Source organism: Mustela lutreola, chromosome 10, assembly GCF_030435805.1.
Source record: "Mustela lutreola isolate mMusLut2 chromosome 10, mMusLut2.pri, whole genome shotgun sequence".
NCBI classification, from domain to species: Eukaryota; Metazoa; Chordata; class Mammalia; order Carnivora; family Mustelidae; genus Mustela; species Mustela lutreola.
The window spans coordinates 91,074,407-91,101,024 of NC_081299.1; the positions used below are offsets into that span (position 1 = coordinate 91,074,407).

A 26,618-nucleotide genomic window follows, 5' to 3' on the forward strand; every position below is an offset into this window, starting at 1 on the left:
TGCAAGGAGTCTGCTTCTCCCTCTTTCTCCCCTTTCATGCTCTCTCTCTCATATGGATAAATAAAATCTTAAAAAAAAATTAAAAATAAAACTACCATATGATCCAGCAATCCCTTTTCTGGGTATACATATCTAACGGAAATGAAATCATTATCTGGAAGAGACATCTGAACCTGCTATGATCATAGCAGAATTATTTACAACAGCAAAGGCATGGAAACCACCTAAGTGTCCTTCAATGGATGAACAGATAAAGAAAATATGACATATATTTACAATGGAACATTATTCAGATGTAAAAAAATGTGAAAATCCTGCCATTTGTGACAACATGGATCAATCTTGAAGGCATAAGCTAAGTGAAATAAATCATATGGAGAAGGACAAACACCAAATGATCTTACTTATATGTTGAGTCAAGAAAACAAAATGAACTCCTTAAAAACACAAGAGAGTAGATGGGCGGTTGCCCAGGGCCAGAAGTGAGAGAAGTGGGGGAAGGTGGTCAAAGGGTACAAACTTACAATTATAAGATGAATAAGTTCTGGAAACTTAATGTATAGCGTGGTGACTATAGTTATCAACATTTTATCGCATACTTGAAAGCTGCTAAGAGGGTAAATCTTAAAAGTTCTCCCTTCATACACACACAAAAAATGGTAACTATTAAAGGTGATGGATGGCTAATTAACCTTTTTGTGAATAAACATTTTGCAATACATACATGTGTCAAATCATCACACTGTACACCTTAAACTTACATAATATAAATCTGGAAAAATGCTCAAACAAAACTTACTTTGGCTGCCAGGCAGAGAAGAGATCAAAGGGGTCTCAAGAGTGGACTGGAAAATCCATTAGGCGCTATTGCATGGACCCAAGTGAATTCTTAGACAACAGTGGCATGTAAAGATAAAAAGAAATCGACAAAATTCATAAGACAACTAGTCATTAATTCATCCAGATACCACGATCTGCTTGTCTTGTACTAATAATACCAGCAGGTGAAGGAAAGGTGATAGCATACCTGAAAATTTCAGTCACTTTTTAGTACATTCCCAAATCTCTGAGCATTGCCATTTCTGTCACACAAGAGAGTGGTTACCCAAACATACTCTTTCAAAAGGTTTTTTTTTTTTTTCCCCCTGTTCTTATTGTATATTCAAATTCAGAATTTCTTTAAAAAAAAAATAGGTTAGGCATGCTCAAAACATTTGCTTCATAAAACAATAATACTAAAATTTACTTAAGCTATCTATACTGATACACAAGTACCAACACTTACAATCCAGCCCTGGGATTCTTTTCTCCTACTACCATGTATTTTCTCCTCATGTCCATCATTGTGAGGCAGTTTGGGCAGTAAACGTACATTTCTTTGTTTCTCTGCAGGCTATTTTACCTGCTTATTCCATGACCATGACTCTAGTATCTCTAAGTATGCAATGGATAATCAGTAGGTTTTGAATTTACTTTATTATTAGATCTCTGCTATTTGGAGACAAAGGAAGGAGTTGGAGGAGAAACATACGAGCCTTCTTCTTCTGGTTCCTTTCTTTTCTCTAATTCCTCAAACATTATCACGCCTGTGATCTTATCATTGTTCTTGCCTAAAGCCAGAATTTCCTCCTTGCCCTGGTTACCTTTCCAAATTATCAATTTATTTCTCAAGGCCATCTCCAATCTTATAACTTCTCTGAAGGATTTGCAGATGAAGCCATCCCAGGTTCATTCATACAGCCACTCAATCATTCAATCTGTAGATGTGTAGGGGGCAAAGGTTTATGTATTGCATGGAACATCTAAATCCTTTCTTTAACCTCAGTGCTTGAACACTTTCCTTCTGGCTCATAAAAACCATATTTGCCCTATGCATTTGACTCTTAACTTTCACTTGTCTTGTTGAAGTGATTAATATTTTATTTTATTTTATTTTTTCTTGTACAAAAACTGTATTTACACTTCTATGTCCATGCTGACTTTACCGCGCCGCCCAACCTGGAGTGGGGCCAGAGGGGGGGAGTGGTATGTGGTGGTTCTTATTCCCATTTCACAGATGGGAAGTTTGAGGCACAGAGGAAGGAAGTCACTTATCCAAAGAGAGAGAAAGAAGATCAAGGAATCGTGTCAGAGGCCAAAAGAGTCTCTCTCTCTCGTTGCCTCCCCAGCACGTTTGCTCCCCTGCCCCAAGGCCCTCTCAGAGACCATTCAATGGACACCGTATCCCTTGGCCCTGCCTTTCTCCCCGTTACAAGCCTCTATCTGTCTAGGTTCAGGACGGTTTCATTCAGTGGCTGCTGTGGCAGGGGGGCCAGACTAGGAGGAAACGGCTGTAAGGGCAGGGGCCCCAGGATGGGCGGATCCGTGATTCCCGGGACGTCCACCACACCCTTCTCCCAGCACCCAGGAGAGCAGGCAGCCCATGCTTACCGGGGCCCCAGCTCCCCAGTCTCAGCTGCCCACCAGACGGAATGCAGCTGCCCCCCTGCACGAAAGGCTCAAGAGCTGGGGTCCTGGGTCTGGGACAATCTGCTGACACACGTCCTCTTTTCCTCTGTCTTGTTCCGAGGCTCGTCACCCTTGGCGGGGAGCAGGGGGGTGTCTCTCTGGAGCTGTCAGTTCTTACGAAGTGATTAATTTTTTAAATACACACAGAGTATCTTCACTCTGTGTGAAGAGTAGCTTTACATAGTGGCTCCTTGATGACGTTTCACAGCCAAAGATATAAGGCAGTACTCATTTTTGCAAAGCTATTGGCTCAAACTAGAGGACCATATTTAATTATGAAAGTATCTCTTTCTTGCTTTTTTATGTTAAAATGTATTTCTGTTTTAAATACACTTGATGGCAGAAATCAAACAACAACTCTGTCACATTGTCAAATTTTCTTAAACCTATAGCCTATAAAATGTATGAGACCTTAGAACACTTTTGATAAAGATAGTCACATGATGCCTCTCTTCATCCCAAATAGCTCCTGTCAGAGTACTTCACACCCAGAGGAAGCTTGCCAAATATCTGAACTGGTAATATCATTGTTCTGTGACTTGTTCTCATCAGAAATCAAGCCCCCACACTTCACTTCTTTTGTCCTATGTTCTAATAACTTAGTAAGTGATCAAAGTGTGTGCTAGGTGATCCTAAAATGTGAATTAGTTTATATTTACCATAGGCACAGACTCAAATTTACTCAAATAGGTACATGTGCTCATAAAAGGGATCAGCAAGAGAAGGAGGGAGAGAGACCAAGACAGATAATTAAATAACATATGAGCATTTCACTTGATATTTCATTCAGTGAGCATATGCCCCAGAGTGAACACGAGAAGCAAAACAGGACTTTGCCTTTTCTTCTGGTAAGTTCACGTTCCCTGCCCCTCTCTTATCGATCATCTTGCTGCAGGTCTGAGTATTCTAGTTTTTAAAGATATTTATTACATATAATATGATTCCTGAATTCAATGCAATTACTTCATCTGGGGCTCAACCAAAAAAGAAAGAAAAATCTATCTGTTCCAAAGCTAGAGGGGAAAATTGGCTGTACTGGCTTTATTGAGAGAAAGTATATCAGTTTCCAACTTGGCAAATTCCTAAGAGATTTTCAAGGGCAAGTTTGCCTATACTTAACTTTTGCCTTACCTGTTGGCTCTAGACATTATCCCCACTTAAGATAGCACTCTAACTACATGGTACTCCATTCAACCCTAGAAAGACTCTCTCTGACTTTGACATTTAATGTATTTTATGCAAGAGGTTCTCTGTTCCTAACTGATGATTCAAATCACCTGCCATCATTTTAAGACTTTTAGAAGCACTATTGTCGATAACAAACAAATGCACACAAAAAATCACAAAAAAAAAAAAAAAACGAAAAAAACTTTAATACAAAGGTGAGATACACATGTTCCCAGAGGAGTCCAACAGGTAAGGAAACAAGTGAAGAATCCTGGACTTAGACACTGTAAGAGAAAGGAGAGGCCTGGAGGTCAGAATAACAGGGAATATTCAGCCCCAACCTACTGTTGTTTCAAGGCAGGAATGTGGGACCAGTGCTGCTAAATAGCATTTTTTTTTTTTTAAAGAGAAGTTGAAAACCTGGATTTATATATAAAAGTTTACCAAGAGACTTAAAAAAAAAAGGAGAATCAGCTGGGTCAAGACCACAGGGCCTAACAACCCATATCAATAGGTCTGATGTGACACAATGATCATCCATTTCCAATCTCCCCACTACCACGTCTTTATCGAAAATAGGCAGCTTTTCAAAGTAAAAATGCAAACATCTGAATCCATCCAGTGCTTAATTAATATTCTGCAAATTGCATGATGTGTGGTTTCCTTTCCATGGAATTTTGCTGAATCAGAAAAAAAATGCAATTTTTAGTTTGCTTGAAAAAAAAAATGCTTACTACCTCCCAACATATAAAGACATTATAGCATGATGCCAAGTCTGTGCCTGGAGGTCTTTCTTTCTTTTGATTAATGAGAAATACTTCCAGTCACTGTTTACTAAGAAGTTAAGAAATAAAATATATTACATAGTTTCCTACCCTGTAAGACAAGTTGGATTTATTCTTCGTAGGATCACCGTACTAGATTATCTCATACACAACCATAAACACAATTTGATGGTTTCTCTATCTTTAAAAAAAACCCTGTAGCCCCAGAATCAAGCCTTCAATATGAATCAAGGAATTCTCATCATGGGACACATTTCTGACAGGGGAAGTCAGTACTCTGACATTATAGTTGTTGGCAGAGAGTTGTCTTGTGATATACACAGCATCCAAAGTCATAGCTTGGAGGGTGAACCCTTACATCATTACTCCATACATACCAAACCTCTTTGCTCATTTCTGTAATCACCCACAGAGCACAGAAACCATCAGAGGGGAATAAGTCCAGGAAGGCGAATTGTGCTTCTTATGGCTATAAGGGATGCAGTGCTCAGTAGAGTGGAATTACTTTTCCAGCAAAATAAATCAGAAGGCTTCCAAAATTTTTTAAACCTCAAATCATGAGTGATGTTTACATTTCTTGTTGGTTTCTAGTTTTACATCCAACATATGGTGAGCAAAATATATCCAAACCCATTCCAGAAATGAAAGGCAAAAACTGTCTTACAATTTGATGTGCCCCCAAGTAATGTGGTACCAGAGATTGTAAATCTGCCTTTTATTTTATCAGTCTTTCTGATGAGCATGTGTTAAAACCACATGCAAAATAGTTCAATTAAAACTATCACTTGTGTAATTATTGTCAAGTAATGGAAACTGCCTATTGCAGAATGAATGAAAACTAATATAGGTTTAAATATAGAAAACTTCTCTTATAAAACTGGAATGAACTCTCATCTTATAGATAAAGGATACATGCCTTAGCATTAATCAAGATGCGGCAACTCAATGGGTGGCAGAAAATATCTACCTATCACTGTGCTGACAAAATAGTGCAGCAGAAAGGGCATATTTTGGCTCATATATAAAATGCAAGGGAATGAACTGCTATTGACTGATCATGAGTTTTGAGATGATTGTTAACTCTGTGTTAGTGCCAAGGTCATGGGAAGGGTGATGTACACATACATGCCCAGTAACTTTATAGGAAACATTCTCTATCCCCAATCTTTAAGAGCAGCCATCTCTAACAAAGAAATGCTTACTAGCTGATCTATATAATACCTATGTTATTTCTAAAAAGATTTTCACCAAATGATTATTTATAGCTGAATGCAGAGCTATTTGAACAAATGCCTGCATTTTAATTACACAAGTTCAGAGTTCTTTGTTGTATTTTTTTTTTTTAATCTTCAGAGATATATGATGCTGGTGGGTTTCAAAGGTACAAACTAATCCTCACAGTTGGGGTGCTATGTGCCATCCAAAGATCATGAAATTAATGAGGTCAACTTTAAAGGGGCCAAATTTTCTTGAACTGGTTTGATTTGAGCAAAACGGACTCGTTTTCATGTAGTCTTAAAACAGTTTTATTAGAGCTATTTGATTTTACAACGCTGGCCCAAAGTTTTCTAAAAGTCAGGGGAAATCTCCTATATTTACCTGTATTTCACTTTCTGTCTCCTATTCTCTTCATATTGAAATTTAGGATCTGACTTATTTATAAGTTGCCGACAATCCCTTTTTATTAGAACACTCGGATTTGAAGGGTATTTAAAGATTTAGGGTATATTTTGAATCTTTAAAATCAGCATGAAAACCAGTGTAAACTTTGCGTATGTCTCAATAGGTTCATCAGTTTCCAAAACCTATGTTAGAAGCTCCTACTAAGTGGTGTAAAATTTTCATCTCTCTCAATATTAAATAACAACAACAAAAACAATTATTCTGACTTAGGTAGATATGTGTTTTAAATTCATATTCATGAGAAGAGAAGATTGTTTAAGTTCTCTTACTAGTAATGTTGAGTTAGTCCCCCAAGGAAGTCTAGTGAAATGATTAATTAGAATGCCATTTGAAATAATACAAACACATATATGTTTGTTACAAATATTTTCATTGCTACTATAAATAGTGATAATAGAAAAGTACACCATCATAATCGTGACCTTTCACTTCCCTCTGTCCCTTCCTGGTCCAGATTCTACTGTTAAAATCAGTACAAACTGTTTTGGCACCTACTGTCACTCTGGGCACTGAGAAATAAAGTAGCTGGCATTGTTCTTGCATTGAGGTAACTTAAAATCTAGTTGACCAGCTAAAATACACACACACACACACACACACACACATTTAAAAAATCACATTTGGGGGGATGCCTGGATGGTTCAGTCAGTTAAGGGTCTGCTTTGGACAATTAAGGTCATGACACCAGGATCCTGGCATCCAGCCTCCCACTGGGCTTCCTGCCTGCTTCTCCCTCAGCCCCTTCCCCCCATGCTTGTGTTCCCGCATGTCCCCTCCCCCACTCTGGAATAAATAAATAGAATCTTTTTAAAAAATCACATTTGTCATGAGGCCACACTGGCCAATATATTTCAGACATTATAACCCATTATGTTCAGGCAGTGAAACAGACCCTCCACAGAGGGTCTCTACAGAATCTGTAGGTAGATCTGTGCATACAGTGATCTGGAAGGACAAAAGCAGGACAGATGTGGAGGGACATTAGGACTAGATACATAGAAAGACACACACAATTGACCTATGCAAATGGATGCAGATAGAGGTGGAGATACAGATACATTTACATATATATATCTAAATGGCAAATATCAGAATTCTTTTATTACTTGCAAACTCAGAACACATAGGCATTGGAAATATGGATGCCAAATGGAGGAAATTTAAAATCTGTTGTCTCCCAGGATACAACAGAAATATTTGGGGGGAGAATTAAAAAAAAAAAAAACAAGAAAATAAACCACTGGCACTCCAAAACAAATCATATGCATATGATTAAAAATCATGATTGATGTAATATCTTTTATTGTGTGGGACAAACACTGTATCACATGAGGAAGAGAAAATTTTTAGCTGAGGAATTGGGGAAAATTCCATAGTTTTATGGCTGGGCTTGATGTTTGGTAGAATGTTATTAAGTATGGAGTAGTACATGCATATGTACTGTGGAGGTGGGAGAGGGGGATTTACATTCCGGAAAGAAGAACTGTGGCACCAAAGGTACTAGACTGTACAAGCCATTTTAAAAGGACAATAAGAAGATAGCTTGGCGGGGGCGCCTGGGTGGCTCAGTGGGTTCAGCCGCTGCCTTCGGCTCAGGTCATGATCTCAGGGTCCTGGGATCGAGTCCCGCATCGGGCTCTCTGCTCAGCAGGGAGCTTGCTTCCCTCTCTCTCTCTCTCTGGCTGCCTCTCTGTCTACTTGTGATTTCTCTCTGTCAAATAAATAAATCTTTAAAAAAAAAAAAAAGAAGATAGCTTGGCTGTGTCAGTGTCTTGAACTAGATCACAGTTGAGAAATGTGGACTTTTCTTTAGTAATTAATTAGAACATTGAAAGGTTTTTGTTTGAGAGAATAGAAGATGCAAAGCATAATTCTTAAATGTTTAATCTCTCCATGTTATAAAGGATAGATTAGGAGAACAGGGACCAAACTTTCACTTGCAATAGATTAAACATAAGGTGATTAGGAAATGAACCAGAATGGTAGAAATAGAAGTAGGAAGAAGAGGACTAGACAAGGTGTTTAGATAGAGAATAGATAGCATGAGGCTGAAGCAAAAAACAAAGATGACATGACTTAAAGGCTGGATACCAGAGAGAATGCTCAGCCACTTATTAATTTATTCAAAAAGTGTATTCTTTTAACAACTATTTGAGGGTACACTATTTGCCATATGCTGTGCAAGTCCATGGGGGCTCAATGGAGTTCATAATCTTCAGAGGAAGACAGACAGATAGCCAGATATCAAATAACCAATATATAAGTATACTAATTATATGTATTTGTAGAATAAATATTGTAAATATATGAACGTATATACATATATGTTATATATTTATTATTTAATACATATTAAATGTATAAGTATTATATTATACATATAATCTTATATAGACATGTACACTCATATTCTTGAAGATTGATGTTAGTCAATTAACCAATTAATATTGGTTATTTACCAATATTAATATAATTAATATTACCAATATTAATTACATTAATAAGCCAATATTGGCATTAATATAATAATTGGTAATATAATATAATTAATATAATATAATAATTGGTAATATAATATAATTAATATTACCAATATTAATAAGCCAATATTGGTATTGGTATATAATTGGTATATAATGTTATATACCAATTAATTAATTGGTATATTGTATATACCAATTGGTATATACAATATACCAATATTAATACCATTAATAGTAACAAAATAACAAACACATAATTATAAACTCTGATAGGGCTTATAAAGGGAAACAGAGGAAGCTATGAGTTCATGCAACAAGAGTACCTGAGGGAGCTGAGGTGCTCCAAGGATGTTTCTCTGTGAGAGTGATGTTAATTAAGGCAAATGATGGAAAGTTTCTCTCTCTCCTGGGAGAGAAAACAGTGTGGGTCCAGGTTTGGAAAAGGAAATCATGAGTTCATTCCTGGAAAAACAGAGTTGGATGTGTCTTTGAGATTCTTACTGGAAATATTGAATCGGAAGATAGAAATATGTGTCTGAACTCAGAGGAGCAGTCTAGGCTATAGATCTAAATAGAGGTCCCCAACAGATGAGTCATAGGTATGGATGATATCCACTGGAAAGAAAGTTTACAGTGAGAGGCTTAACAGAGCTTAGAGGAACCCTTGGAAATCTGCAGGATTCAGAAGTCAAGTAGGGAGGATGTGCTGGCACAGGAGACTAAGAAGTTGACTGTTAGAGTTAAAAAGGAGGAAGACATGCTGGGAGAAAATTAAGGGGACTGTTTCTTGGAGGGAGTGGTTAACAGTATTGAAGTTTGCTTTGTAGATACACAGGTCGAAACCTAAAACACCTCCTACTGGATCTAGTTTTGGGAAGGGTATTGGTGGCCTTGAGGAGAGTAGTTTAGGAAGAGGGGAACGAATAAAATCCAAATTATTGTCAGATAAGAACTGAGTGGGAGGTGAGGAACTAGAATGTTAATATAGACAGCTCCATCTGAAACATTTGGCATTTAACAGACTTCAATAAATCTCTTTTTGAGAGGAAGAATAAGGTTTTGTTGTTGTTCTCATTAGTTTGATGTGTGCATGTCTCTGTGTGTTGTTTTTAAGGAAACTGATAAATCAATTTTAACCAAGTTGAGTTTGGGGAGAGGGAAGAAACTTAAAATGAAAAGTTTCATGCACCTACACAAGGAAAAACTAGAGCTTGGGAGAGAGAGTAGGGATGGAGAAATGGATGAGATGGCCGTCTTCTTAGAAGGATACTTTTCTGCGGACTTTGGTGGAAAGTGAGCACAGAGAAAAGGTGAAATCTGTGACTAGTCTTGATGAAGTTCTACTTGTAGGAAAAGGAGCTAGAGCAAAGTTGGAATCTAGAAATGAAGACAAAGGAAAGCAGTCCATGAAGGAGACCGAATAATGAGGTTAAAACTAAGGGAGGGATAAGAGTCACTTATGGTTTGTCTCCCTCCCAATCCCATCTTGTTTCATTTATTCTTCTACCCACTTAAGCCTCCATGTTGCATCACCACTTTAGGGGGTTGGGGAGAAGGGGGTGGGTTGGGGAGAAGGGGGTGGGATTATGGACATTGGGGAGGGTATGTGATTTGGTGAGTGCTGTGAAGTGTGTAAACCTGGTGATTCACAGACCTGGGGATAAAAATATATGTATATAAAAAATATATGTTTATAAAAAATAAAAAATAAAAAAAAAAAAAAAAAAAAAAAAAAAAAAAAAAAAAAAAAAAAAACTAAGGGAGGGATAAATTTTAGGAAGTAAGACTTCCAAAGCAATATGTAGAAACTTTCAGATTGTGCTATTTGCAGTCACAATCACTCAATAACTATTTATTCAAATCAAATAAAAGATTTTCTTATGTGAATGTTTGAAACTGTGGAAGACACACTTTCCTGCTGTCTTATTCAGTGTGGGTTTTAAAATAAAAATCAGAATAAAAATAAAAGGTCAAACAATGTTGAAAAAATAATAGAGTAAAATGTTATTCCTACTCTGCCCAGCCAGATTAACCAAAATTAAACAAAGTTAATTCAATTTAAACAAAGTAAATATTGTTTAACTAAGTTAAAATTAACTTCATCCATCTCTTCTTGTCCTTACATAGATGAAAGATAGTAAATAATGACATATGAAATTAGAACTAGATGCCACAGAATTTTTACCTAAAGAGACCTGTGTGGCCAGTTCTTAGGCAACTAGATGTAGAAAGATATAAGGCTTTTAGTCATAATTTTGGTGTAATGGAATCACATCATACAAACTGTTTGAATATAAATATGTAAATAAATTTGTTATTTTAAGAGAGGAAAAAATCAAGTGGAAATAAAATGCTAAATTTTATTTACATAAATGTTTCTTCAGCAGAGAAGAAACATTCCTTAAAAACATTCCTTAAAAAGCTTGTATATTTAATAAAAATGTTTAAAACATTGTAATCCTTTTTTTTTTTAACTACAAGCTTCAAATACAGACAAATTCATTGAATGTCAATTGTGATAGATGAATAAATTAGTCTTGGACTTTTCCCCATTTCCTTTCCCATACTATATTCCATGATTTTTCTTTCTTTTTTCCATTATATACTTGATACCATTTAAATTCCATCCTTTAGCTAAAAGTCTCACTCTACTTATAATTTCATATCTTAACAGATTCAGAGCTTACTATTTGTTTGTGGGTTTTGGGTTTTGGTTTTTTTTATATTGTTTCTCCATTTTTCAGGTTCATTTTGATTCATTTTCTGGTGGGCAAAATCCAGCCAATAGTTTTTCTAAACAATTTCTTTTTTCCATTTTTGCTGGGTTCCCTAAGTTTTTCCATGTATGAGATGATTTGTCTATTGCCTTTTGTACTTAAAGGACAGCAGGACTGGGTATAAAATCTTGGGCCATTAATCCTTTAAAAAAAAGAAAAAAAAAAAGAGAGAGAGGAGCCTGGGTGGCTCAGTGGGTTAAGCCTCTGCTCTCGGCTCAAGTCATGATGTCAGGGTCCTGGAATTGAGCCCCACATCGAGCTCTCTGCTCAGTGGGGAGCCTGCTTCTCCCTCTTTCTCTGCCTCCTCTCTGTCTACTTCTGATCTCTGTCAAATAAATAAATAAAATCCTAAAAAAAAAAAATCTTGGGCCACAGTATCCTTTTCTCAAAACTTTAATCATACTATATATTGTCTTCTGGTCTTGCATTCTCTTATAAAAATTTGAGGGCACTCTGATTGTTAATCTATTTTCTTACAGGTTGTTTATATGATTATTTAATATTGAAATTTAGTAATTTTACCAAATTTGCCACTGATATTTCTGTATCATCTTTTCCTACAACACAAATACCTTTTTGAGCTATAAATTAAAAATATGGGGTTTTTTGCAGGGGCTTTATCTTAATATGTATTCAAAAGCTTTTTTCATTGTTCCATTTGTTTTATTCAGGAATATGAAATATGAGTGATTCATTTATCATCTCATTAATTTATCATCATTGATTACTACTTTTGTGTTTTTGTTATTTTCCATTTAATTTTATGTTTTCCCCCATTCTACCCACTATATCTTTGTTCTTTCAATCACTTTTATTATATTTTAAACTGCCTTATTTTATGGTACTATTTCCAGTATGTTTTATTTGTTCCTTATATTTCTTTTCTGAGGACCAACAGCTTGCTTTGAACTTTCTTCTATTATATGGAGTCTTCTATTCGGACCCTTATATTTCTCTTTTAACTTCTTTGAGAATAGAATAAGCTATTTATTTAAATTCTTCCTGTGCATTTTTAAGTAAGAATCCGTGCAAGTTTACTACCATTTGTTTCTGTCTGCTTCCTCCATTTAGTCCCATCGTTTATCTGTTGGTTTCTAAGTTTTACTCAAGTTTGAATGAAGTTAGCTACCTGCTGAAAATAAGATATGGGACTGGGTAGAATGAGCTATAATATAGGGAGGTCCAGAGACTGGACTGAAATTTTGTGTCTCAAACATTCTCACACCAAATCAGTCTTCCCCTTTGTGCTGAATGCATGACTCATTTTTGCATGCAAGTAGTAATTGTGACTCACAGAGAACCCTTTTATGTCAGATATTCCCTGTGCTGCTGCTTCCTCTCCCTGCTTGGCTTCTGGCACTCTCTCAAAGAGTGTGCGGCTGAGTCAAGACTAATAGTGAGTGCCAGTTTGGTTTCTACTTCAGTGCCACCTCCCCTGCTATCCGATGCTACTAAATTTATATTCCATGGAGAGGTTCTGTAGTTTTCTGCAGCCACTCTACCCCCCTGGATGTTGTCATCTTTAATCAAAGAGCCACTGGATATGCCTTTCTGGATTGTAACATTTACTGTTGGAAAAATCGATATCCATCCATGTTCAAAAAGGCATGTGTTGGCTCTCAGCATTCTTCCCTCTTTTGGCCCAGATTTGACATCGTTTGGTAGGCATACAGTTAGTTTGTAGTTTGAGATCTTAGCCATTTCTTTGTTTTATTTTAGCTAGAAGATCTTTTAAATTTCTAGTCATTGTTTTTGATGGATTTGCTGCAACTCTGCCATCTGAAACCTGAAGTTGGTGAGCACTAATTTAAAAGGGCTGGGACAATGCACTTTGGTACTTATGCAAAAAGACAGTGTACTATTGTGATTCCTCAAAGAGCTTATTACAAATCCAGAAAAGGAAACTCTTCCTATGATACCAGGACCTATAAGGTATATGTAGAAAAATGAAGAGAAAGATCCGTTTGGATGTACAGGGAAAAAAATTTATCCTGACATCATTAAAAGTAAGAGAATTTCAGATGGATTATTTCTAACATGATACCTGTGAACATTTAAGTCATATACCCTTTTGTCTACTTGATTTTAAGTGCCTGTCCTAACAATATTTCTTATTATAAGGAAAAAAAGTTTCCACCTGAAGGATTTTCTCCTTTACAACCCATTCTCTCCCCCAACCTGACCCTGCAGTGAAGTCAAAATGACAGATTTGTGACATCATAATAATTTTTTTCTTCCCCAGGAACAAACTGTGAAACCATTAACACAGGATGGTGACTTCACGGTAGGATCAAACAGAGCAGCTGGCTAGAGAGGGAAGAGGGAGCATTCTTAGTCAAACACACATATATCTTCAATAATAACCAGCAAAATTCAGAAAATTACTGTCAAAGTAAATTGCATTTTGTATAAATGCCATCTCCTTTCAAGTTTGCCCCAGCATGATCATCCTTCTTTATTTAGTGGTGTTGCCCTTTTCTCCTTAGAGACCTTTAACAAAATCTCCTTTTATATTTCATGTATCATTAAAATGACTTAAATGAGTAGGAATGGGGCATGCCTGACATTTATTTTTAATTATTTACATAAATAAAGAGATGTTCTTACTTTACATCTACTGCAGTTCTGAAAATATTTTTTGCCAAGTGGATTTAATGCTCATGTTAGGATAAAGCACTGAACAGGTAATATCTATTCAGTAGTTAGTTCACCAGGCCAACACTGTACGTTTTGATCTAAATGAAATCCCATGAGTCGATAATGACACTTTAGTAATTATTGTTCATATCTCTATTCAGATCTATTCTCTGCATTTGAGAGACAAGGTTAATACATATGACAAATTAAACAATCATGCAAGGAAATATGAATAATGCTAAATGAGCAATACAGACCACATGCCAGGAGCTCAGAGGAGAATGTCATGACCGTGAAAGCTATGGGAACTAAGACTCTAGTCTCTGTAGTTGGACCATTCAAGGCTCAGATCTGAGCTCTGTAATTTAACTGCTCTGTGACTTGACTTCTCCAAGTTGTGGTGTCCTCAGTTGTTGAGGAGGAGGAATTAGACCTACTTCATAGGGTGATTGTGAAATGTAAAAGGCTATCTATGCAAAACACGTACTAAAGTGAAAACATTCTATAAATATAAACAAATACGAGTTGCCATTTCCAGATGGAACTGATGAAAGGAGGCACACTTAATAATTTAAGTAAAAACAGGATTTTGAAGACAAATCTAGGAAGAGGAAATCATTTTGACAGTTCTTGAAAGGGAATTATTGAAGAGATGTACACAGTGTATTTGGAGAGTAACTAGAACTTAGGATTCATAGAAAGGAGTATGGAAAGATAGGTTTAAAGAAATAAACTGGGGTCAAGTTGTGGAAAACATTAAATTCAGATAGCATTTAGAATTAATTCTACATCATTCATTCAACAGTTGTATTTAAAATCTACTATTTACTAGTTACCTAATAACAAGGATATAATACTAAGATGGATAAATTCTCTACTTTGTGGAACTTATACTGAGCAAAGGAAAGATACTGCAGAAAGATAATGAGGACATAATGTGATATAGTTTATATTTTATAAATATTAATTAGATGGTCATAATCAAAAGAAATGAAAGAATGTAGGAATTGCAGTTTTCTTATGGAATGCTATTTCAATGACTCAAAAATGGTAGGAAGAGATTCTGGGCTAGATGGGAAGCAGTGCAGCTAGAGAAAAAGATTTGACAAAGATTGCAAAAGAAAAAACAAAAGTCAGAGATTAATTGAATACAAAAACGCTGAAGTTCAGAGATGAGCCTGTTATTTTAAATTCAGTCAAGCATTCAAGTGAAAATTCAGTGGGTAAATTTCATGGGAGGTTTGTGACTTTCTTTCTTTCCTTCTTTCTTTTTCTTTCAGGCTGTTTTCTTAGCAATGATGGTTGGAGATGTGAATTGATAAAATACTGAAAGTAGTTAAGACATAGAAAAAATGTGGAGAAAATTACCACATCCTTAGCTCCTCTAGAGAAGGAAGAAAATAAACCCCAAGAAGAAACAGGAAAGAAGTACGAATACATACTTGAAAACACACTATTGTCACAGATATCAGGGAAAAGTGATAGAGGAAGTGGTCAACTGTGTTAAATGTACCAAAACATCAAGAAAAAGTAAGAACAAAGAAAGAACTGCTGAGATTGACAAATGAAGACATTGTCAGAAACCATTTCAGTGAGCAATCGCACTGGCGTAGTGAAAGAAATCATTGGGTTGCAGGAAATGGAGGCAATAAATAGACCCCACTCATTCAGTAAGTTTGGAATTAAAAGATAAAACGAAGTGTCTCTAGTGTCAAGCAGATGTGTTAGTCACTCCTCTTTCCCATTCCAGATGTTAACCGCAATCCCAAACCACCGTTTCAGAAGTGCCTGCTTTTAATTGCTGGGGAAATGCAGTAAACAGGTGTAAATGACTTGATGCAGATTCACCAGTGTTGCAGAAGAATGCATGTCAGCGATGTCCAGAGATGGCATTATCTTTGTAGTTGAAGCATGTGGCTGATTTTTCAAATACCACACAAAATTCTGAAGCCCTTAGGAGACAGGAACTGTGTTTAAGAGACAGTCAAAAGGAGAAGCTCTGCTTGCTATGTGCTGAAGTGCTCCCATCTGTGCTGAATTCTAACAGAATGTCTCCTCCATCATATACAGATTTATGGATGGGTTCCTTTATTACCACACATCTTTCCTTCTTGAAGATGACAGAAACCTACAGCTGTCAATCACTAATAAGCGTAGTTTTCTTGCATTACAATCCACTCTACAGTGTGTTTTCCTGTAAAAATCCAAGGGTAAAATATATATATATATATATATATATATATATATATATATATGCAGCTAACTGCCGTCAAGCTGTCAAATATCTAAACTCATTCATCTCTCTATCTCAGGTCTATCTATCTCTATCTCGAATTAGCATGTACAGTTCTGGGGCATTTATGTCTGCTAAGGTGAAACCAAGAAAACATGCCACTCTATCATCTCTTTCAACACATATTATAACAAAAGTTACATACCAAAATATGCAGGGATGTTTCAGATGTGGTAGGAGATCAATTCTTAAAAAAATTGTAATGCATTATGGTAATGTGACAAATGCCATGTAGAATTGGTCCATCATGGCCATTAGTACACAAAAAGGACATTATTAGGGAGAAAGTCTGAATAGAAACGCTATATGCTGAATAAAGACTCTGACGATTATTTAGAGTTAAATTGATAAAAAAATGTTTAATCTTTTTCTAGGGAATTTACTAATTTCCCTCCTCAAGAGGGAAATCATAAAGATTTCCTTCAACAACATCACTATTCCTCAATCTTGATTATGCATTAGAATCACTTGTGGATTTTCAAATCCTATCAGTATCTCAGGTACAGAAATTGGTACTTTTTAGACTTTTTGTGGCATTCATTATATGCAGCCAAACTTGATCACACTGTGCCTACTTACAAAAAAAAAAAAAAAAAAATGAGGTAGGTATAGCAAGTAGTATGTATCTACTTACTCTATCTTTTTATGTGATAAAAATAAAGTCAAAAGTTAAAATGACCTTAAATAAGGTAGCATAAATATATCATGGCAGAACCTGACGTGGAATTTCTGTGCTCTTAGAAGGGGTTTATACTGCTTTCTAACATTACAAACATCTTGAATGTCAGGACAACTTGTGAAAATGGTCTTTGAGGTGGATGAATCTATTCCATGTGGGCAGTGCTCAGCAAGAAGTGCCTGGGAGCAGGAACAGCAGGTGGGAACCTACTAGAATATTCTGGGCATGAAGGGATGTTGTAGATCTGCATAGACATGGTTAACTTGTGAGGACATAGATTGACCAGACAGCAATGTTAATTTATAGTAACATCTCCAAATTTCTAAGAAAAAAAATCTTAAAAAACCAAAAAAGCCTACTATATTACTAGATTATTTATAAATCTTTAGATTTGTAATTCTTTTAATTACTGGTCAGCTTCCACTTGCTGGTGATGACTATGGAAATCAACCCTGAAAGCACTACTGTAGGTCAATGAGTTGTAATTAAATTTGAAACATCTCTGTCTCATGATGAAAATGCAAAACCTCTGGTTGATTAGATACCTGGAAATGTCTGTTAGATGAAAATTCTGTCTCATAAATCACTAAGAAAAGAATGAGTCATACTTACATGCATAAATATTGCTTAATCTCAACACTTAACTACATGTGCATTATTAATTAATAACATGTGTTGCTCATAAACTGCTTTTAATGCTTGTTATCAAGTATAGTAGTTGACCTTGAATAGATCCTCTTTTAATAAAGTTTCAAATGGTATCACGCTTCTGAATGCAAATGAATTTGACACATAAGGGGGTTGTGTGTGTGTGTGTGTGCACACTCTTAAATTTCTGAAAAACACAAAGATTTATGTTAAGGTTTTATCAAGAAATTCTTTATTCTGGTGGAGACTGAATTTGTTTAATATTAAAATGCCATTCTTGGTCAGAGATTTAATCCTTTCATCTTAGAATTTAGTCCCTGATAGAAATAACGAAGAATGTATTATGAAAGAGAACTGGTTGACCTTCTTGTCATTCACTTGAAATCATCCATAGCTTCTTTTAGGAAATTGTTATGGATCTCTGAGCTATGATTTAAACTCTAAAGATCTGAAATATATAATTGTATTTGTCAGTGTGCAGCTATTTTTGATTATTATTTTGAATCTGTGTAAGTCTTCAGGGTAATGAGTTTTATTATTTCACCTAAGCTTGCTGCCTGCTGTGTCAAGCAGTGCTCTTATTTATTTAAAATGTTTGAAATGCTCTGAGTGATAACAGTTAATCATTTGATACATGAGGATAGATAGCCAACTGAAACACCCAAAGTAAAGCAGCTCAGAAAGCCACGTTGAGCAAAACATGCAAGGATAAACAGCTAAACATTGTCACTCTCTAGAACCTTGAAGGAATTAGTAACCATGAAGAACAGAGTTTTCCAGGTAACTAAAACTGTCTTAGAGTTACAGACTTGATACCCACCAGACCCACGCAAATAGAGTATAACATGGCTAAAGGAGATGGCAGCTATTTGGCTTTAATTATGAGTTTGTTTCTCTTGTCTTTAGGTTGATCGTATTTGTTGGCACATACGGTGTCTCCAGTAAAATCCACAGCAGACAAGCATAGAGCTTAATATTGGCAAATGTATATAACCACCACCAAAATCAAAATAAACAATATTTCCAGCAGCCCACAAATTTCCCTTTCCAGTCAATTCCAGTTGCAATTCCACCTCAGATCCCCCAAGACAATTACTATTCTGATTTCTAGCACTGTAGCATAATCTTTCTTATCTTAAACTTCATTACATATGAAATCAGAAAGGGTGTACTTTTTATGCCTGACTTTTTTTTTCCCCTCCATATAATGGTTTTGAGTTTTCTCCATGTTGCTGTGTATCACTTACTTGTTTTTGTGTTTATTATTATTTTGGGGTTGCATTCTACTGAATGGCTGTACCATAATTTGTTAATACATTCTCCTGTTGATGGGCATTTGGGTTGTTCCCAGTTTGAAGCTATTATGACTAAAGTTGTTATGACCATTCTTATATAAATCTTCTTTGTGAACATATGCACTGATTTCTTTAGGTTAAATTAGGAGTAGAATCTTTGGGTTATAGTTTAGCTTTATGATAAGCTTTCAAAATTTTATAATAACATTATAATAAACTTCCAAATTTTCCAATATTTTTTAATTTTTAATTTTTTTTTATTTTTTAATAAACATATAATGTATTTTATCCCCAGGGGTACAGGTCTGTGAATCGCCAGGTTTACATACTTCACAGCACTACCATAGCATATACCCTCCCCAATGTCCATAACCCAACCACCCTCTCCCGACCCCCCTCCCCCGAGTAACCCTCAGTTTGTTTTGTGAGATTAAGAGTCACTCATGGTTTGTCTCCCTCCCAATCCCATCTTGTTTCATTTATTCTTCTCCTACACCCTTAACCCCCACACTGCAAGTGGTGATGATATTTTTAATGTCATTGGTAATATATGAGAGTTCCCATACAGTTGTCTGTTGGAAAATAAGTACATAGGTTCATTATTACCATATCTTCTAATTTTTCCAAGAAATGGGAGCCAATTTTAGGAGAAAGTTTCTGATTTTTTAAATATCAGCAAGTAAGTAATTCAATTGTTTTAAATAAACTATAACCGATTATATTCACCAAGTCAGAGTCCTTCTGCAAGCCACCAGTTTGGCAAATCTGGTATATTCCTTCTCTAACTTCTTACACAAAGTAAGGTAAACAGGTCCAAATATTTTTGATGATTTAGATCATGTATAAATATCAATTATTAATCTGTATATTACAATCTTAGATAGCATCAGAATCTATTGAGGTAAAAAGGAAGATCCATCTCAAAGCAAAATAGCTCTGAAAGGTTCTCGGACTTATTCTTTTACATCATTTCTGCCTTCTGAAATTTTCTATCTCCTTTGTTGTCATCAGCCATTTGCTAAATTCTTGATGACATAGATATGATCAGTTTTCCCATTTCTAATTTATTGCTTCCTAATTTCCTTCACAGGAATCCAGAATCGCTTTTCCATAGGAACTATGTATAAAATGAGGACAAATAAACTTTGAGTGAATGACTGAAAAAAAAAAAAAGCCCTTATAAGTAAAGAGTAAGAATTTGGGACATAGGTTTTTTGACATCTACTTCTTTTTCTTTTTATGCCTAGAATGGCCTGTTTATTTCCTGGTGCTGAGCCATCATCTTCGAGAGAGAGTCTTCCAGGGAGCTGAATTTTTAGATAGCTAAAGTATTAGTCTTATGTCAATAAGGGATTTCACCTAAGGACAAAGACCCAAATAAGGGATTAGCAGGCAGAGATATAAGATGTTCTCATAAAGCAAGTTTCTTCAGGGAAAAAAAGCACATCTCCAAATGCATTGGCCTTTCTTTATACAACAGAGTAATGTTTTATCGTATTTACTGTGAATGTTTATAAAGATTGGTATGAACCATTGGTTCTCAAGTAATTAGTAATTATTAAATGTTTTCTGGCAATGCAGAAAGTATCCTAATTTCTGGTTTAATTTTGAAACAATAATAGCTAGAAAAAAATCAAGTGTTTATGTGGTTAGTATTATCTAAGCCTTTTACATATATTGTTGGGACTCATCCTCACACCATCCAATGAGAACAGTTATCAGACCCAAATTCCAAGGGAGAAATATGTAACCCAGACACGTTAGTAAGGGGACCAAATTCATTTGGCTAATAGATGGTGGGGGCAGAAACGAACCCAGAAAGTTTTCTTATAGAGCCCATAATATCATCCACAATGCTACACACCTCTGTATCTAAATCTTTTTTTTTCCCCCTTCTAGGTTAAAATTTTGAGCAAACAATTTAATGTTACATCTGTAATTAGTATAATAACTTACAATAAATCACTGTCACAGTTCCCTACATGCTACTGAAACTATCAGAAATCACTACTGAATGAACAACATATTCTGAACAGCCACTTTTAACAAGCCTCTGTATTAAAGGAGAAATTGTTAAGCCAAAGTGCTTGCCTACATGATAGATGCCTTTGAGGTATTATAAAGAAGGCTGTAAATGGTCCATTCCATTTACTTCCATAGCCATATTTTCAATATATTCACAAGTAGGTACTGACTATGTAAGTTAGTTTGACATACCAGTTAGGAAATCAAGTGATTTGTATCCAAGGTACTTAAAAAGAACAATTAGCATTCTATCAGAAAGAAAAGAATAATGCAATTGTACATAGACACAGTACAAGCTGCAGAGTGTTTCCTTGTGCTAAATAATTAATTATGTATCTTTTAAAATGTTCCACTTTATTGATTTACGAGGAAGGCTTTTCCATGTTTGCTACTTAGTTCACAAAGCCCTGCCATTCTGACAGCTATAATTAGGAATGAGTAGGGTTTCTAAGTTTGAAATATTATTTGCTTGGCAATTAACATAACTTTTAATATAAATGTGTGAGTGGGTTTGAATAGGTTCTTTAAAAAAAAAAAAAAAAAAAAAAAACTCCTACAAGAATATAAAACACGAGATCCTTGAATTGTGACATTCACCACAATCTTACCGATCCTCACCCTTCTCCTACTTCTACCAGCATTGAAAGGGTCAGACTGGGGGATGCTCCTGGTCTGGAAAGAAAATCTCTGCTCATGGACTATCCATCCTCATCTCAAGTCTACCAGGCCTTGAGAGGATGTGCTCTTAGAACAGCTGGGGTCCTATTATTCATTCAGCACTTCCGTGGGTCACTGCAAATTGCCAGGCATTGTACTGGCTTCTTCAAGCGCAAGTATGAATAAAGAAAACATTTACTTTTTCCTAATGACTTAGCAACCTTTGCTCCCAACATGAACCATTGTTTCTCCCAATTTGTTAAAAATGTTAAGAAATTTCTTTTTTTTTTCTTAAAAAAATTAAACTACAAATAATAATGCAAGTGGAGGATGGTGGGTTTAGATATAAATTTAAAACACTCTTGCTTAAAATTTGCCCTGATACTTTGAAGTAGTTGTCATTTTTATTTGATTTTCTGTATAAGCTTTCAAATTATTGTTGCACAGTAAAAGATTGAAGAGGACTAAAAGATTCTGTTAAATAATAGCATCAGCTGTTTAACATGGAAGTAAGTTTTACAAACAGATACAATAGTGAATGCTGGAGAACAGTAGGTTAGAGTCCCATCAACCTACAAAAACCAAAATTCACTTTTTTAAACAGAGGAAGACCTCTGTTTATACCAAGATGGACATGCGGAGGAACACAGAAGTCTTGGCAGGTTCAGCTCATTCATTATCCAAAGCAACTGCCGCTATTAGGAAGAGCCTTTGAGGTTGTTCACCATATGACATTATGTTTTGACTAAGCATTCAGTATTAGGGATAATTAAGCAAATTTAAGCATATCAAAAGCTTTCAGAGCCACCAGGAGTTCCTTCAGTGTTTTAAAGACACCCCACTGAGAAAAGACAAGGCCCTCTTTTCCTGTCTCAAACAGGTTCCATCAAAATCCCCTTAGCAAAAATCCTGAGAAAATTGTATGTGAGCGATATTACAAGAATATGTTGGTACCATTTCACTGGGAGATTAATAAGTTCTCTGTGGGGTGGCTCAAGTTTTTAAATGCATTGCATTTTAATGCAGATAATGGATGGCAGTCATTGTTCTTCTCCTTAAGAACAAAACAAAAAGAAAATGGGGTAAGAATGAACACATAATAGTTTTATGACACATAAAAGAAATAACTTCCTTAGAGAAGCAATTGATAATTATTGGAATATATTACAAGAATCTGTTTCTCTTAAGGTGGCCAACTAGTGACCTGGGGATTGAATCTGGTCACGAGACACATTCCTCTGCCTGCAATGTGTTCTAAAACATTGAGAGATGCCATGCAAAAGTTCACATTTCATGCTTCTATCAGATGATCTGTGCTCCTACAACTGCCTGACTGCAACCAGGTGGGACTAAGCAGGGGCTGGCTTTTACACACTGGACATGTTCTCCCTAATTTGCCTTGGTCCCCTCAACTTCCCATTGCCCGTTTCTCTGCCTACTTCATACTTTTATTTTGCCTGCATGACCCTTATAGGTACCTATTTTCAACCCCTATTTCATTCATGAATCCTCGCTAGTCACCATGTGCTATATTTATGTTTCTAAAGTTTCAAAAATAGACTCATCCCCTTTCCTCCTCCATCTTGACTAAAGTCAGAGAATAAAGTAGGAATGCACCCAGTCTGCAAAGAATTAGAATGGATGGCAACCCAAAGCACACAGCCACATATCGTCCAAAATCTCTGGGAACCCATAAGGGTTAAAATATTCAGTTTAAGAATTAAGTGTCTTCTGAGACCTCATATGGGTAAGAAAATGTTTTCTCTATTTCCACCCTTATGTTAAGTGCTGGATGCAGATCAACACAGGGTGAAATCTAGGCATCTCTCAAGTTCCTGTCACTCTTCAGATATGATTAGAAAATCTCTTGCTTGGGGCACCTGGGTGGTTCAGTTGGTTAAGCAGCAGCCTTCGGCTCTGGTCATGATCCCAGAGTCCTGGGATGGAGTCCCACATCAGGCTCCCTGCTCAGTGGAGAGCCTGCTTCTCCCTCTGCCTGCTGTTCTGCCTACTTGTGCTCTCTATCTCTCTGTCAAATAAATAAATAAAATCTTAAAAAAAAGAAAATGTCTTGTTTGGAAAAGGCAAGACATGAAATACTTAAGATAAATAATCTTTTCCAGGAATAATTATTGGTCTGCACTAGGTAAGCTTTAGACCATTCTAGCATTCAAGTTCAGTTGACCAAACTACTGTCAGGAATAGAAAAGTCAATCACTATATTGCACACCTGAAAGTAATATATCACTGTATGTTAACCTTACTGGAATTGAAAAGAGAAAAGAAGAAAAGGAAAGAAAAGAAAAGAAATAAAAGAAAAGAAAAAAGAAAAGAAAAGAAAAGAAAAAAAGAAAAGAAAAGAAAAGAAAGAAAGGAAAAAAAAAAAAAGAAAAGAAGTATCAGGTACCAACTCAGCTTCTGAAGTATTTAAGGCATCTCCTAAAACTGTGCTTTTCAAGCTTTATTTTGCATATGAATTATCTGCAGAGTCTTATTCCCTAGGTTCAGGATGGGGTATAGGATTTGCATTTCTTTTTTTTTTTTATAAACATATAATGTATTTTTATCACCCAAGGTACAGGTCTGTGAATTGCCAGGTTTACACACTTCACAGCATTCACCATAGCACATACCCTCTCCACTGTCCATAACCCCACCCCCCTTCTCCTAGGATTTGCATTTCTAACATACTGTCAGATGATGTTGATACTTCTGGTCCCAGAACACAGGTTGGGTAACCTTAGTCTAGAACAATCTCATCTAACCAGTCTCTTCCTTGATTCTTTCAGTACCTCCCAAGGGGCTTGGATACTGTCACTGAAGCATGATGGTTTTGCCGTATTATCCACTTCAGCTGTTTGGGCAGCTATAACAAAATACCATATACAACAGAAACTTACTTCACATAGTACTGGAGACTGGAAGTCCAAGATCAAGGTGCCAGCATGGGCAGATTCCAGGTTGCAGACCTGTCCTCACATGGTTAGAGGGGCTAGGGAGCTCCTGGGTCTATTTTATATTAACAAAAATCCCATTTATGAGGACTCCATTCTTGTGACCTAAGCACATCCCAAAGGCCCCACCCCCTAATAGCATCACTTCTGGCATTAGGCTTTCAACATAGGAATTCAGAGGGGACATGAACATTTAGACCAAGGCACCAGTTAAAGTGCCAGAAAGAAAGAAAGAAAGAAAGAAAGAAAGTGGGTGAGGGGATAATCACAAGTCTGAAAAACTATTCACGCAACGGTTGCAAATTGTTTAGATTAAACTTTCAAACATCACAATAGTTGATCAGGAAGTATGGTTACCAATATCTGATAAAAGATTATTTTAGTTTCAAACTTGTTTACTTTTGATTAAAGAACATGTGCTTTAATTTTTGGTGATTGTCATAAATACAAATCAAGTGATGCTAATGATTCCACAAGTCTATTCTGTGTTATTCTGATTGTGAACTAATTTTAATGATCATTGTTAAGTGATTGCTAGTAAATCACATTGAGGAAGTTGCTAACTTTAGATCATCCCAATGCTGTAAAAGTCCAAGTTAATTTGCAGTTTATCAATATTTATATATTAATAAAAATGTTAATTCTTCATACAATTGACATAGCACTTAAATAGATTCTTGGTACTCCTCCAAGTTATATAGGTTAAAACAACTGATTGGTTCTAGATTATTTGTGTGATAAATTCCATCTGGCTAATGCAATGGAGAGATTTCAAAGTCATTTCTTTGGTCCAGATTTCAGAATCAATCCTTTAGTATTCTTATGTCTTCCTTCCCTGCGAGGTAACCAATTTAAGTGAAATAAAGCGATTTTTAATGGAATAGACTGTTCAAATGACCCTATTTCCTGAAGAGGGCATTTTCATGAATATTTATTTAATCTCTTTTACTTTTCTCAGGTTTTATTTTAAATTATGTTCACCAGTATAACCTCGGGAGTTGAAAAATCTATTTTTTCATGAAGGCATTGAATAATAAACATATACCTGTTGCATAAGTTTCTAAGAGATTTCTATAACTTGCTTTTAAAATATTCATGTAATGCCATCCAGCCACAAATAACAGATATACCTCCTCTTTCCTTTAGATTTTTAAAAAATAGGGTAAAAAAAACACACACACATAGAACTGATATAAGTGAAAGATAAAACCAAATAATTATATTGTTTAGAAAGCTATTACAAAGTGTTGATCTATTTGTGATGAAATGGGGAAATGTGCATACATACTGAATGCAAAATTTTATCTCTCTGAAATACATAAACAACACAAACAGTTTACATAAAAAGTTTGAAGACTGTTCATCCCACAGAGGAAGTTTGTGAAATTTTTACACTAGCTTAGGCAAGAATAAGTCATTATAAGTCTTCCTTACATCTGCTTTAATCAGAATCATTAAAGTCTTAATTTAAATTCTGGTTTGGAAGTGTTTTGAGTAACCAAAAATAATTGTAAGTAAATTTGGTCCACAAAGATTCTTTTCCCAAAAGATCACCATTATTTGAGTCAGTGAGAGAGAAAAAGATATATGTAGTTTCCAAAAGATACTCTATTATGATTCCTGCAAGAACTAACAAAAAAAAAAAAAAAAAAAAAAAAAAAACGCATTGCATGGAGCACTAGGTGTGGTGCATAAACAATGAATTTTGGAACACTGAAAAGAAATTAAATTAAATTAAATTAAATTTTAAAAAAAGAAAACATGTAGCACTGGACTTGAGGATACAGATTTTTTTTTTTTTTTTAATTCCCCTAGGTACACATGGCTTTGGCCAAAGCCACCTTATCTTGCCCCTTCAACCATGTGGGAAATTCCTTCCTATGCATCCTGTGTTTAAAATCATTACCAGCTAACCTTTCACAGAACCAAAGTCAAAAATGGTATTTAATAAAAGAACTTGGCCTGACAACTTTGAACAACTTTCAGCTGCGTTTAACCATCACTTTGCACACTTGTACCTCTGGAGG

The 26,618-nt window shown here is 35.6% G+C and overlaps 2 long non-coding RNA genes across 2 annotated transcripts in view; one reads left to right on the forward strand and one right to left on the reverse strand.

Annotated features, from left to right (window-relative positions):
• Positions 1-801: 801 nt before the first annotated feature.
• The window catches only part of LOC131809701 (uncharacterized), a 172,001-nt gene continuing 146,184 nt past the window's right edge, over positions 802-26,618 (reverse strand). The window contains exon 4 of the long non-coding RNA XR_009345263.1: positions 802-888. This is a non-coding gene — a long non-coding RNA (uncharacterized LOC131809701). The remainder of the gene's footprint in view (positions 889-26,618) is intronic.
• On the forward strand, positions 12,724-16,225 carry LOC131809700 (uncharacterized). The gene is made up of 4 exons (XR_009345262.1): positions 12,724-12,799; positions 13,123-13,198; positions 15,321-15,710; positions 15,791-16,225. It is a non-coding gene; the product is annotated as an uncharacterized LOC131809700 (long non-coding RNA).